Genomic DNA, 15,940 nt, shown 5'->3' on the forward strand with positions numbered 1-15,940 from the left:
CTGCCTGGCTTGCTTCCAGGTTCTCTTGTGCAATAGCTCTGAAGCAGGCAGTCTGGTTTCGGTAAACCAGCATGTAGCTAAATACGTCCTGGGAGGTTTACAGGGGGCTTTCTCTAAGCCCTCCTTCACCGGACTCAAGGGTCCCCTAACAGAGTGGCCATACAGCAACTCAAAAGGACTAAAGCCAAGCCCTTTTTGAGGCACCTCCCTGTAGGTGAACAGAAGACATGGCAAGAGGACGTCCCACTTCCACCTCAAGGGCTCTGACAGGCCCATGATCATGCCTTTTAGGGTGCGGTTGAATCTCTCAACCAGACCATTGCTTTGGGGTGGTAAGAAGTGGTGAACTTATAAGTTACCCCACACTCCTGCCACAGGGACTTCATGTACGTGGATATGATGTTGGTATCCCTATCAGACACCACTTCCTTGGGGAACCCCTTGCAGGTGAAAACCCCCATCAACGCAGACCCACCACAGCGGAAGTGATTGATCTCAGCGGAATGGCTTCCGGGTACCGGGTTGTATGGTCCACCAAGACCAGGATGAACCTGCTACCAATGGCTGTCTTGTGATCCAGAGGCCCCACAATATCAATACCGACCCTTTCAAAGGGGGTACTAACTATGGGAAAAGGTTGGAGGGGAGCCTTACATTTCCCCCACTCTTGCCACCTGCCTAACAAGTTTGGCAAGACCTACAGTAAACATCTGAGTGCCTGCGCATTAGGGGCCAGTGAAAGTGGGTGACAAGCTGTTCAAAGGTTCTGTCCTGCCCCAAATGTCCAACTGAAGGTACAGCATGAGCCAGACCCAGTAGGAATGCTCTGAAGCACTCGGGTACCACCAGCACAAGGGCTGACCCAGGCTCAGCAACCTTAGGCACACTATACAGGAGTCCGTCCTCCCAATAAATCAGGTGAGATCCTGGCACCTTGCCAGACGCCTGGTCTGCAGCCTGCTGCCGCAAACCCACTAGAGTAGGGCATGTACTCTGTGCCTCACAGACGGCCTCCTTGGTGGGTCCCCCTTACTGCTGCCACTGGGACAGCTCAGGGACCTCCCGCAACTCAGCCATCTGTTCCCCCTTAGGCTCAAGGGTGTCACCCTCAGGTTCCACCTCCTCCCGGACGGTGGGAACTTCTGGGTCCGGTTTCCCACACCCCATGCCCTTCCTCTTTTTGGCAGTCCCCTGAGCCCTGTTTCAGGCTCCAGGGGCTCCTGACCACCCTGATGGGCTTCTATTGACCGGGTGGATACGCATACCCACCCAGGCAGACCCAACATCTCCAAGTGTGACCTGAGTTCCACTTCCTTCCAAGGGGAATCCTCCAGATCATTGCCAAGCAAACAATCTGCAGGCATGGTTGGACTCACAGTTCCCTTCAAGGAACCTGAGACCCCCCAATTCAAAAGGAACCTGTGCCACTCTACACAGGCGCTCTAAGTTGTCCACTGCATGGGGATCGACCTGCTCTTCAGACACCAGTTGACTTCTCACTGTAGTCACACTGGCTCCTGTGTCCCTCAGAGCCTCCACCCTCTGTCCATTAATGGTCACCCACTGCCTGTATGTTTTAGTGTTCTGAGGCACGAGGGTTCTCTAGACCATCTCACTGTCCCCTATTGAGACAAGGGTCATCTTAGCTGGCTCCCACCCACCTGGAACCATCTCCTCCCGAAGAGCTACACTAGCCAAACCTTGGGCCTGCGCACCAGTCGGTGACAATGTACTCTTAGGACATTTAGGGTCACGCCTCACATGACCCAGCTGGTCCCATGCATAACACTTATGAGTGGGATCTCCTTCCACAAGTCTCCCTTTGGAGAACCATGGCTTATTTTCATAGGGGGGCTGGGAACCCTTGTAGGAGGCTGGCCTGGCTTATAGTGGGTACCTGATGGTACTTACACCTTGTACCAGGTCCAGTTATCCCTTATTAGTAGATTAGTAGTGTTCTAGCAGCTTAGGTTGATAGAGGTAGTATAGCGGAGCAGCTTAGGCTGCACTAGTAGACATGCAAAGCTCCTACTATACTACTTGTATCACTTAGCACTATATCATAAGAAACACAATACTCAGAGCTACTAAAAAAAAGGTAATTTATTTTAGTGACAATATGCCAAAAGTGTCTCAGAGGATATACTCCCTTAGGAGGTAAGTAAAATAGACAAAATATACACACAAACCAAAATCAGGTAAGTGAACAGTTAGAAAAGTAGTGCAAACACTGTAGAACACAATAGATTGCAATAGGAGACAATAGGCCTAGAGGCAACACAAACCATATACTCCAAAAGTGGAATGCGAACCACAAATGGACCCCAGGCCTAGTGTAGTGTGTAGAGGGTCGCTGGGAGTGTGAGAAAACACTAAGGGTGAGAGCATAAACTCTGAGGTTCTGGTTAACAGAGCCTCAGTGATACAGTTAGGCACCACACAGGGAACACATATAGGCCACAAACGTATGAGCACTGGGGTCCTGGCTAGCAGTATCCCAGTGACACATATCAAGCACACTGACAACGTAGGGTTTCCACTGGCTAGCAGGATCCCAGTGAGACAGTAAAAACACCCTGACATATACTCACAAACAGGCCAAAAGTGGGGGTTACAAGGCTAGTGAGAGGCTACCTTCCTACACAACCCCCCCCAAACGAAGGACAATAAGGCTAACCATGGCCAGTTGAGTCTTTATTGTCTAAGTGGTGATAAGTGGAGAGTAGCTCTGCAATAGATTGGTTACTCCCTTTATCATCCACTATATGGTTACTTCCCTGTGGTGATGTAAACCACCCTGTTTGAAGTTTTTTAGCTAGCCAACAATGTGAAGTTATATTCTCAGAGTTCCTATTAGTATGTTTAAGTTTAGAGCAGTGGGAATTGTCCACTGGACCTATATCAAGTGATGAGAATGCCAGACAGGGAAGCTGTCTCAGTAGCTGGGCAAAAACTTTGTCCATATGGCTGTAAGAGAGAACAGGGATTTGAAGCTGTCCCACAGACCTTGCGTTTATAATAATATTAGCCTCAGCATTTGAGTACAGCCTTTGAATTAAAGAGATCACTTGAGTGGGTACCTTGTAGCTGGATGAAATTAAATAAAGCGTATCCCGGACTACCAAATCAAAGGCTTTCTCTGCGTCCAGCAGAAGAATAATGGCAGGGACTTTATTAGTCGTAAAATAATCAAGAGCCTCTGCTAAATATTGTTTGTTTGTAGCCAGCTATCGACCAGCCACAAAACCATTTTGATCGGGATGCACCAGTTTATTAATACCCCATTAAGCCTATTAGCCAATAGTTTTGTCATAATTTTGTAGTCTGTGTTTAACAATGAAATTGGACGGTAAGCATTTGGATCCTCCCTATCTTTAGTTTTCTTAGGGAAACTAACCACATTCCCTGTGTGCCAAGTTCTGGGGATTTCCTCGCCTTGTAATATACCGTTTAAGAGGGCTAAGACCTCCTCAGTAAATACATTTATGAAAGTCTTATAGAACTCTGCCGGGGGACTAGACAAGGGTACCCACTATCCCCTATTTTATTTGCCCTTTTTATTGAACCACTTGCCATTAAAATTAGACAGAATACTCAGGTTCAGGCACCGCTAAAGACTGGATAGACTTTGTTGACTGTTCAGTGAAGGCCTTGGAGGGGTGGTTACATGGCAGTAAAGTTTCTGACTATGAAAGCCTGTATAATCTTATTCTGAGAGAGCATATTCTGAATAACTGTTTGTCTGACTTGTTACACCAATATCTAGTGGACTCAGGTCTGACCTCTCCCCAAGAATTGGGAAAGAAGGCAGACAAATGGGTCAGAACAAGAGTGAACAGAAAAGTTCATATAGGGGGTGACAAGGATGGCAAGAAGAAGGATGGTAAGTCTTCTGACAAGGGTGGGGACAAAACTAAAAATGAGTCTTCATCAGGCCCACAAAAATCCTCTGGTGGGGGTGGTGGGTCCAAATCCTCTTCAAATCAAGTTAAAAAGCCTTAGTGTTATTTGTGTAAAGTCAAAGGCCATTGGACAACTGATGCCAGTTGTCCAAAGAAAAACACCAAACCTCCCACTACCACAACCCCAACCCCTACTGCAAACTCTAGTGCCCCTAGTAATAGCAGTGGTGGTGGGAGCAAACCTACTAATAGCCAATCCAAGGGAGTAGCTGGGCTCACTTTTGCTCAGGACGCCTGCAAAACCACAACAAAGTAGGAAGACGACTACTAGCAACCTTGTATCGCTTCATCTTGCCGGCTTTCTCGACTGTTTCCAGGTGGTGCATGCTCTGGGGGTAGCCTGCCTCCTCTCTGCACCAGGAGCTCTAAAGAAATCTCCAGTGGGTCGACGGAATCTTCCCCCTGCAACTGCAGCCAACAAAAGGCTGTATCACTGGTCCTCTGGGTCCCCTCTCAGCACGACAAGCATGATCCCTGGAACTCAGCAACTCTGTCCAAGTGACTCCCGCAGTCCAGTGACTCTTCAGTCCAAGTTTGGTGGAGGTAAGTCCTTGCCTCCCCACGCTAGACTGCATTGCTGGGTACCACGTGATTTGCAGCTGCTCCGGCTCCTGTGCACTCTTCCAGGATTTCCTTCGTGTACAGCCAAGCCTGGGTCCCCGACACTCTAACCTGCAGTGCACAACCTTCTGAGTTGTCCTCTGGCGTCGTGGGACTCCCTTTTGTGACTTCGGGTGGACTCTGGTTCACTTTTCTTCTAAGTGCCTGTTCAGGTACTTCTGTGGGTGCTGTCTGCTTCTGTGAGGGCTCCCTACGTTGCTGGGTGCCCCCTCTGTCTCCTCACACAAGTGGCGACATCCTGGTCCCTCCTGGGCCACAGCAGCATCCAAAAACCGTAACCGCAACCCTTGCAGCTAGCAAGGCTTGTTTGTGGTCTTTCTGCATGGGAACACCTCTGCAAGCTTCTTCACGACGTGGGAGATCCATCCTCCAAAGGGGAGGTTCCTAGTCCTCTTCGTTCTTGCAGAACACCAAGCTTCTTCCAATAGGTGGCAGCTTCCTTGCACCCTCAGCTGGCATTTCCTGGGCTCCTGCCCACTCTCGACACTGTCGCGACATTTGGACTTGGTCCCCTTGTCTTACAGGTACTCAGGTCCGGAAATCCACTGTTGTTGCATTGCTGGTGTTTGTTCTTCCTGCAGAATCCCCCTGGCACGACTCCTGTGCTCTCTGGGGGTTGTAGGTGTACTTTACACCTACTTTTCAGGGTCCTGGGGTGGGCTATTTTTCTAACCCTCACTCTTTTCTTACAGTCCCAGCGGCCTTCTACAAGCTCACATAGGTTTGAGGTCCATTCGTGGTTCGCATTCCACTTTTGGAGTATATGGTTTGTGTTGCCCCTCTACCTATATGCTCCTGTTGCAATTTACTGTAACTTTACATTGCTTGCATTACTTCCTTTTGCTATTATCTGCATAATTTTGGTTTGTGTACATATATCTTGTGTATATAACTTATCCTCTTACTGAGGGTACTCACTGAGATACTTTTGGCATATTGTCATAAAAATAAAGTACCTTTATTTTTAGTATATCTGTGTATTGTGTTTTCTTATGATATTGTGCATATGACACCAGTGGTATAGTAGGAGCTTTACATGTCTCCTAGTCCAGCCTAAGCTGCTTTGCCATAGCTACCTTGTATCAGCCTAAGCTGCTAGAAACACCTCTTCTACACTAATAATGGATAACTGGACCTGGCACAAGGTGTAAGTACCTCTGGTACCCACTACAAGCCAGGACAGCCTCCTACGTTGGTTGTGCAGCGGTGGGATAAGTACTTGTAACTACTTACCACTTTGTCATTGTGTACTTTTCATAAGAGAATAATATACAAAACAGGTTCAGTGTATGTACACCTAACCAAAAAGTTTTGCTTTTCTCCTCTTAAACGTTTTACAAAGTTCTGAAAAGTTTCTCTAAACTTCGAAAAGTTTCTCTAAACTTCGAAAAGTTTCTAAAAGTTTGAAAAAGTTTTTTTTCTCTGTTCTTTAAAAAAAGTTCTGAAACTTTTTTTCTCTTCTCACTGTCTCTAAACCTTCTTCTATCATGTCTGATGTAGAGTCTGCTCTTAAAATGGTCAATACTACCTATGACAATTTGAATTACAAGAGCCTAAGGAGTCTCTGCTTAGATAGAGGTTTAGTGATAGGAAAGAACCCTACAAAAGAGTTCCTATATAACATGCTGATTGTGAATGATGAGTCCCAAGCAGGCACTTCAAATGAGAAGTTAATAGATGGCTCCCATTCTGACTCAGGGGATAACCTTGAGGGAGGTGGGGAGGGTTCTGTTCCAAATCTGCCCCTTAGCAGACCACCTAGCAATGCTGGTAGTAATAGAAGCTCCCATCATAGTAGGGGTGTTTTTATTCCTGGAGACCAGGTTGTTAGAGTCCAGTCAGTTAGGGACAGATCTCCCTCTGTTGTTTCCAATTTATCTTCTGTGTCCAAGCATTCCCAACCCACCCACCCTGAAGACAACATGTTAGAAAGGGAACTCAAAAAGTTGAGAGTAGAAGAGACCAGACTGAAGCTTAAACAGCAACAGCTGGCTCTAGACAGGGAATCCCTAGACCTGGAGAAGGAGAGACAGAGATTGGGGTTAGGACCCCATGGTGGCAGCAACAGCAGTATTCCTGATAGTAATCCTGTTAGAGAGCATGATTCCAGGAACCTGCACAAGATAGTTTCCCCTTACAAGGAGGGGGATGACATCAACAAGTGGTTTGCTGCACTTGAGAGGGCCTGTATACTGATGTTAAAAATAATTAAAATAATAAAAAAAAAAAAAAAAAGAGAGAACAGGGATGCTGTTTCTCTTGAGTTCGAGCAGGGCAGGGATGCTGTCCTATGAGCTTCACACTAGGGCAGGGCTGCTGTCCTAAGAATTGTGAAGCAGTGCAGGGTTGCTGCACTAAAGTTTCTCTTGGAGGCTTGGAGGGATGCTCCATGTTAACTAAAATGGTGCACTTTTTCTCACCAATATTAGTTATCCCACAGAGAGGTACTTCTACCTCAGGGAGTACAGCTTTGCTAGCTGATGGTTCCCTTGGTACAGGTGTCACCCCAGGAGAGGTTTCTCCCACCACAGGAATGGTATCCTGAATGGCAGGGTGGGTAGGGAAAAATTTGATGCCCTCTTTACCTGTTGTTGGAGAAGGATCCTGTCAACATCAGGACAGCGCGCGCTCTACGGGCGACATAAATGCAAAAACCCAGTCCTTATGCAAAGGCATATTTCATGCATTGTGTTTCTATGCAGTATGTTAACCTTTTGCATTGCAGAGCTTTTACCTTGAAAAGTCATTAATGCTGTTTGTAATACATTGTTCATTTGCAAGGCTTGTTTGCAGGATTACAGAGTGTGGTCCTTATTCTAAGACATTCTAGAAGCCTTTCCTGCAGCATGACTGGGTGTGGCTCGTAGGCGGGGCTGGGCTCTATATAAGTGAGCCAGCCCAGCTCCACGTGCTCACTATTCAGAGGTCCCGGTGCAGAGCAGCAGCATTTTCCTGAGCTCCTGTCCCGGAGTCCTATCAAGTCATTTCCAAGCCTGCCCTCATTTATTTGGTGATCTTCAAGCAGGGCGGTAAGGCGGTGGTCGGGTTAGGCCCCGACTCCGTTTCCAGTGACATTTGAGTTTTGGTCCTAAACATAAAACCGCGTGTGCGATTGTTTTCCTGGCATTTGGCTCTTGGCATTCAGGTCGGCAGTGTGTACGATCATTTCATGGCAATTGCATCGTGATGTTCCAATCGGCAACAGTGTGCGCAATTCATTCCTGGCATTTGGCTCTTGGCATTTAGGTCGGCAGTGTGCGCGATCATTTCATGGCAATTGCATTGTGAGGTGCGAATCGGCAACAGTGTGGGCAATTCATTCCTGGCATTTAATTCTTGGCATTCAGATCGGCAGTGTGCACGATCATTTCATGGCATTTGCATCATGAAGTTCGAATCGGCAACAGTGTGCGCTATTCATTCCTGGCAGTTAATTCTTGGCATTCTGATCGGTAGTGTGCACAATCATTTCATGGCATTTGCATTGTGAAGTTCGAATCGGCAACAGTGTGCGCAATTCATTCCTGGCAGTTAATTCTTGGCTTTCGGATCGGCAGTGTGCACGATCATTTCATGGCATTTGCATTGTGAAGTACGAATCGGCAACAGTGTGCGCGATTCATTCCTGGCATTTAACTCTTGGCATTCAGATCAACAGTGTGCACAATCATTGCATGGCCTTTGATTCTTGATGTTTGTGAGAAACTGGGGCTGATTGCAGAGGCCCCATAACTTTTTGCCCCCATTTTCCACTTTATGCTGGTGTTTTCCTGACTCTGATGGTGCCCTGGGTACTGCTAACCAGTCCCAGGGCCTGTGCTCTGTGTAAAATGGATATGCAAATTAGGCTAATTATAATTGGCTAAGTTAACCTACCTATAAGTCCCTAGTATATGGTAGGGCATGTAGGTTTAGGGACCACAGCATAGGTGGTGCACACCTAGGTGCATTGCTGAGGTGCCCAGTGTCATTTTAAAAGCAAGCCTGCCTTGCTGGCTGCTTTTAAATTAAAGTTATATGCAAATTCGACTTTGGAATTAAAGGTACTTCCAAAGTCTTAAACTACCTTATTTTTACATATAAGTCACCCCTAAGGTGTGCCCTATGTGCCCCTAGGGCTGGGTGCCATGTAACTATAAGCAGGGACTTTATAAAAATAGATTTATAAGCCCTGGTGAGGTAAAAACAGCCAAATTCGTTTTTCCCTCATTGAAGTAAATGGCCTTCATAGGCTAGAATGGGCAGACTTTATTTTAAATTTTAAAGTCTCCTTAAATGTTACATACCAAGAATTTGGTATCAAATTGATTGTTATAATAAATCCCACAACTTCCAGTTGTTGGATTTAATATAACTAGTGCAGGTAAAAAGTTTAGACTTTACCTAAAAAGTTGCCAATTTCAGCTCTGCACTGTTTTTGCTGCTGTGCTCTGATTGGCCAGCCTGCAGCAGCTTCTGCCAGGCTACTTTAATGAGGTGTGAAGTGGCCTGGCTTCACACAAAGGAATGTGCTTGGGGGAGAGAATCTCCCCTCAGCAGATGGTGAGGCAGGAAGGGGGAGGGCTGCCAAACTGGTCTTCAAAGGCAGAGAAGGACATCTGGAGCACCCAGCAACACCCCCACATCCTGCAACCCCAGACAGCTAGGTGCCCCCTTGATTAGATTAGGAGAGGGCAGGAGAGGGGTGTGTTTATGATTTTTAGCCACACCAGTGGGTGGGCTCAGCCAGATCTCTCCTCCAAAAATCAGATTCATCCATTTTGGATTTTTAGAGGCTGTTGCCTTCTGGGATGGATTTTTGCCACACTTCCCAGGAAGTGGTCATCACAGGGGGACGACCCTGTCCCTGATTGGAGAACCAGGGCCCCCCTGCTTTTCACCCAGGAGCAAGGATAAAACTGGCAGACCTGCACCCACGCCTCAGATCCCCACCAAATTTCAAGAAGAAGGAACTACAAGGAGAAGAAGGACTGCCCTGCTGGACCCCTGGCCTGCACCTGGACCCTGCACTCAGAAAGACTGCACCAGCTGCACACTTGGGCTTCACCACAAGAAGGACTTTGCCTGGCTTCCACTGGTTCAAGGAGGGACTCCCTGTTTGCTACAGGTGAAAAATTGCTATTCAGAGTCCCCTGCACCAACTCCTGAAAAAGTGACCAGCTGACCACTGTCCAGTGGCCAAAAAGGAGTTTGCGCCAGGTGTATTCTGGGAGTTGAAGTCCGCACTTCCCAAGGACCATCACAGAACTTCTGGACCCTTGGGGTGAGCTGTGGACCGCAAAAGAACCTTAAAAGAACATCTGGGTGAAGCCCCAGAAGTTTGGAAAAGATTGGAGAATTTTTGGAAAAAAGCTCCATAAAGTGACCGACCCGACGCGGAAATTCTAGCCGGCTTGCCTCAACCGCGACCCGGCCTGACTTCGTGGTTCGTCCCGGTAAAGAAAAACATCCAAAAAAGAGACTAAGTCCGAACGTAAAAAGTTGACCGGGACCTTCCAGCCATCGTATCCGAGAAGGGCTCCACGGACGTCGGATCAAGATCCAGGTTTACCCCGGTCGAAGGATTTTCATCTCGAAAAAACGACTAAGTCCGAAGGTAAAAATCACCACCGAGGAAACCGACTTCGCGTATCCGGACAAGGGCTCCAGGAGGTCGGATCCAACTGGCAGGTTCGTCCCGGGGAAGAAAAACATCAAAAAAGAGACTAAGTCAGAAGGTAACTTTTTAACCGAGGCCTCCCGCGACTTGTAGCCGAGCAGGGCTCCATCGCGGTCGGCCTGAAAGTTTGACTTTGCCCTGGTCCTGGTGCAACCAGATGACCCGATTGGCGCTTTTTGTTTCTAAGCGCTAGAAAATAATAATACTTTAAAAATTCATATCTCCGGTTCCCCTGAACCGATTTTAATCGTTTTTGTGTCATTTTAAAGATAAAAATATAAGCTATTTTTATAAATTGGTTTTGGATTTTTAAACTGTTTCCTGTGTTTTATTTAATTACTGTTTTGTGATATTTGAATGCTTTACACTTTGTCTCCTAAGTTAAGCCTTGACGCTCAATGCCAAGCTACCAAGGGTAGAGCTGGGATTAATTTACTGAGACCTAACTGTACTTATGTGGAGGTTTGTGGCTTGTTGCTAGGTGTAGGTACCTACCTGCCCTACCAATAACCCATTTTCCAACAATGTTCCAATGGCTACAGTTTGTGTGATTCATTTCTGGCATTTAACTCTCGAAGTATAGATCGGCAGTGTGTGCGATCATTTCATGGCATTTGGTTCTTGATGTTCAAATCGGCAACAGTGTGCGCGATTCATTCCAGGCATTTAACTCTTGAATTACAGATCGGAGGTGCGCGCGATCGTTTCCTTGCATTTGAATCTAGATGTTCGAATCAGCAACAGTGTGCACAATTCATTCCTGCCATTTTTAACTTTTGAAATACAGATCGGCAGAGTGCGCGTCATTTCTAGACATTGAAATCTTGATGTGCAGTTTGATTAATGTGCATAATAATGCCTGAACATTTGAGTCTTGGAACTCTTAATCAGAGTGTGACGTAGCAGTGTTATTCATGATTCTAGTACATTATGCTCAGACAACAGCATTGAGGAGGAGGACATATGTAACTGGCTAGTGAAATACACCTGCACAGTCAGAGGAGGAAATGGAACACTGCTAGGACCATCAGTGCAATCCAATGTAGCACACATTGCCCAACATCAGCAGTACACACTACCAATGCTGACACCCGTATCGTGCCATGCCAGTGCAATACATAGTATATGCTAGTTCTTAGCAGCATATAGGTGGATGTGAAATATCTGAGACTGGGTCAGTTCCAGATTGTGTAGAGTGTGGTGCAAGTGCCATCAGAACACCCACAGCCAGTGAAAGGCCTCACCATGAGAATGGAAGTATACGGAGGGTTGAGTAGGACAAGAAGGTGGCAATTCACAATCTGGCCAGAACCAACACCTAGAGGATGTGATGCAGACAAGTCCACAAACTGACCACACTACATGTGACATGCAGGTGGGGCATAGGCCTGGGAGAATGCTAATATAAAAGACAGGAACAATGAATAGGAACCAAGAACACAATGTTAAAATATTTGGAAGGCAGGCATGTCACATTACAAAGTCCACAACACAGACACACTAATTGTACCGTATCTCATTGCAGAGGACGAGGGCTCTCCTGCAGATATGCCTGTCATGGACTTCCCTGATGACATGGATGACAAGCTGACAAACATCAGCCACCAGACCCTCCAAGATGTCCTTGAAACCCTCCAGAGCCCACCTTCAGTCAGAACGATGAGCACAGATACAGCAGCCATCACAGAGGACCCACCCACCACCCCAATTGTATGACCTGCCAGCTCCAACGCAGCTGAGGACTCTGACGACCCTGGCACCAGCTTTGAGCGAACTGTAGTTGGAGTACAGCGGGAGCTGGCCAAGGAGGTGCGGGTGGGGATACAAACTACGACAGCCAGCCTAGAGGGGGTGCGTTCGTGCATGATGTCAACTGAAGAACAGGCAGCAGCTATACAAGGGCGAACAACAATCATGCAGGAAGTTGAAAAAAGGTTGAAGGAAATCAGCACAGCTGCAATAGAGTTGACCCAACACCTACAACAACAATCGTGTCAACGTGTGCACGAAAGCAATATTGAACCCCTCAGGGCTGACCTGGATGCCTACCACCGTGATGTGGCTGCTATTCTTAAGAACCAGCAGCTCCTCATTGCTGCAGTACTGCCCCTAATAGCCCCACAGTTGGCAGCTACCGGGATGTCTGACTCCACGTCTTCAAACACTGAGGTGTGTGTTGCCCCTTCACAACCACCACCACCAAGGGCTGAGGAGACAACACACACATCAGAAGATGAAGACGTGGAGCAGATCACCTTCACCCGTAAGAGTACCCGGTAGCACTAGTCCCTGCCACATGGCCAACTATTACCAAGGTCCTGTGCTTTGTAACATGCCAGTCTTGCAACAACTGTACTCAAGCACTGTTCTTCAACCCACTGTTTATCTTGTCAGCCTGTCCTGTGAATGTCTCTCACTAACTGATTGGCAAATCCTGTCCCTCTGCACTGTCTAACACTTCACCCCAGCATGTCCAATTACATGTCCTTTTGCACTTATGTAGCATCACAATGGAAGATGTCACACTAATGGACTCACAATCATGGACAATGTACATATAGCACTACAGCACTTTTAAATATATAGCATTTACACAACAAATTTGTCTCTGTGTAATGTGACACATCAACCGTGATGGCCATCAGTGATGTTAACCTGAGGTCAATGAGCATTGATTCTCTAGACATCTGGCCTGAACAATTCTTGGCTGATAACTATGCACAGTGGCCTGGATTGTGCCATCATCTGCCCTCCCTGAGGGTTATTTCATAGCAAAATAGAAACTATGCACCAAATTGCTGTGTTGTACGACATAACGCCTCCTCAAGGGATGTCTAAGCCAGAAAAAAGTCCCTTCGATTGTTACTGAAAGTCAAAACTTACGTATGTTACATATTAGCCAAACTTTACCTAACACACACCAAACAACATGAAGGGATATGTATGTGTTACCATATAAATAAGTAACAGTGCTGAACATTGTAACAAATGATAGGTGTGAGTTATGTATACCATACTACATGACAGCATACTACCACTCACCTTATAAGGATTTGCTGGGACATCAGGCTGCAGGCAGACTTTACACAGTGTCCCCAATACCAAATGTGGTAGCAAAGTATGTGACCTTGAAAACATACAGCACTAAATAACCACACTTTGGGATCCACAGTAACTGTGAGTGGTGGGTGCAATGGATGGCCGAATCTTAGCTAAGTAGCTTTGGTGTAGCTGCCAATGTAACAGCTCAGTTGGGATATGGTTGCATCATGGGACACAAAAGCAAATACCAAAGAGACACTGTTCACTCATGGCAAGGCCCTGATCTACAAGCATGTGACACATACTGTAAAGGGTTACCTAGATATTTATTAAACAGTAAAAATAGAAGCTAAAACCAGGGGAAACACCTAACCTAACCTATTCTACTCTAACTACACATTACCCACAACTGTCCCTAACTAACCTAAGCTAAACTTACATTTAACGAAACGATCTAAACATCAACCCCCTACTCCCCCTTATGAGACGAGACACATGGAGGACAACAGATACTAACCTAAACACATACTATCTTATACTAAACAAAGATATATATATATAGATATATATTTGTTTTTTTATATATTTTTTCATTTTTTCATTTTTTTAAACACCAAAACACCAACATTGCCCCCCACCCACCCACCCACACACTTAATAAAAAACAGTTGAAAAAAGTATGAAACCTCCACCCCCACCTACTACCACTAACTAAACAGCCTATACTAACCTAACAGTAAGCCCCCTAAACCCACTAAGTTAAAGAACCAGGAAAGAGGAGGGAGGGGAGGGAATCATGTCAGAGTCGAAGCCTACAAGTTTGCCCTCCTCAGGGTCTTTTTAATGGCACGCACCCTCTGGTTGACTTGTGCCACCTCCTGCTGCAGTCTGGTCATTTTCCATAGGACACAGTCCAAGTTCCTTTGCATCTGGTCAAAAGCTGCAGGGTCTATGGCTGCAGCAGGGGTGGTCTGGGTGCCAGTCGATGACGTATGGGCCCTTGTCGGTGCCATGTCCGTAGGCTGAGGTGCAGGTGGTGCTGTGACGGTCCTGGAGCTGTTGCTGTGGATGGTCCAGCAAAGGTCCCAGCTGCTGTTGGGGTCACCTGGGTGGTAGTGGTGGTGCGGGTGGTGGTAGCTTTAGTGGACATGGAAGGGCCCTCATGTGCAAATGCCCTCCACACTCCGGAGGCTCTCACATGGCGATATCGTCTTGCCATGTTGCGGTACCCAGACTCCACATCCAGAATGTGGCGGTAACACATTGCCCTGCGTTGAAACTCTCGAAGCTGGATGGGAGTCATATTGGCTGCTGTTAAGACAAATAGAAAACCAAACAAAAGGTACTGCATTGTGTGAAATGGCTCAAAAAGTAAATCAGACAATACATCCAATGTACCTGTAACAGCCCATGTCATCCTTCAGATCACTGATTGTCCCTGAGTAGGTACATGGCAAGCCAGCCTACAAATGTCCTATCATCAAATAGCACATCCACCCCCTACAAGATGTGTAACAACTGGAATGAATTTGGCATCATAGTTCTGCCAGTTGTCAGCTACAAATCATGCTGTATATCCTCCACCACTGACAGGCCAACAAATTTCTATGTTCTGGATGGCAATCTAGGGCCACAAGATCTGCGAGTTGTAAATGGACTTGCCAGTATAGAATGCATTTGGCAATCATGAGTGGGTATCCTCAGTTTGGACAAGTGAATTACTGATTTACATGTCTGTGTACCAAACTTGGATCATCAGTCCTAGGTACACTATTCACAACCCTATGCCTGTGTCTGAGGGGGGAGGATGGACATGCAACTAATAATTTCTAACAACAAGGACACCCAGGAAGCTTTGGAAAGCTGTACATGGGTTTGGCCAACACACCACAGGTAAGGAGGAAGTCCAAATAGGATACACCCAAACCTTGGGCAATCCTATCAACACTTATCTTTGGAAATGCAGACCATTGTCTACATCATTCTCTACCAGTAAGCCATGACTTACAACAAACAGATAGATGCAAGCACACTTCTGGCCATGAGCTGCATGCACACCTAGGCCATTGTACTCAAGTGCCTCATACTTGTAGCACAACATGTGGAGCTACATGCTGCTAGGAAGTTAAACATACAGTCCAACATGTTCATTAGTGATTATGGAAGCCGACGTCTGTGGGTAAGACTTTGGCATCTCTATTATGTGAAAATCAGGGTCTGACTTGCTGACTAATGAACTGCTACATTTTCTGATTTCAAGTTTTATCCACATAACTCATCACTTTTCACATTGCCGTGCCTACAGGACTGACCTAGGATCCCAAAATATGCCAATAGGATAAGGATTGCCCAACTCAAAGATGGTGATATAATGATACGCCACTCAATTAACAAAACAGATGATTGACCACCGCATCACACCTTGCTATGTGTCCAACACACAGGAGTCAATCGCACATCATCAGCATACACACACAGAACAGAAATATCAACACTTACTGGAGATGTCTGGGTCTGCAAATCGAGCCACCTCTCCAATAGTGTAGGGTGCAGGTCCACCTGTAAGGCATGGAAGGGAGAAATGTGCTCAATGTCTGTGCACTGTACAACACTTCAAAATACAAATACTATGTTTAATATTAACTCGAAAGTAAAG

The sequence above is a fragment of the Pleurodeles waltl genome, chromosome 9 (assembly GCF_031143425.1).
Source record: "Pleurodeles waltl isolate 20211129_DDA chromosome 9, aPleWal1.hap1.20221129, whole genome shotgun sequence".
NCBI classification, from domain to species: domain Eukaryota; kingdom Metazoa; phylum Chordata; class Amphibia; order Caudata; family Salamandridae; genus Pleurodeles; species Pleurodeles waltl.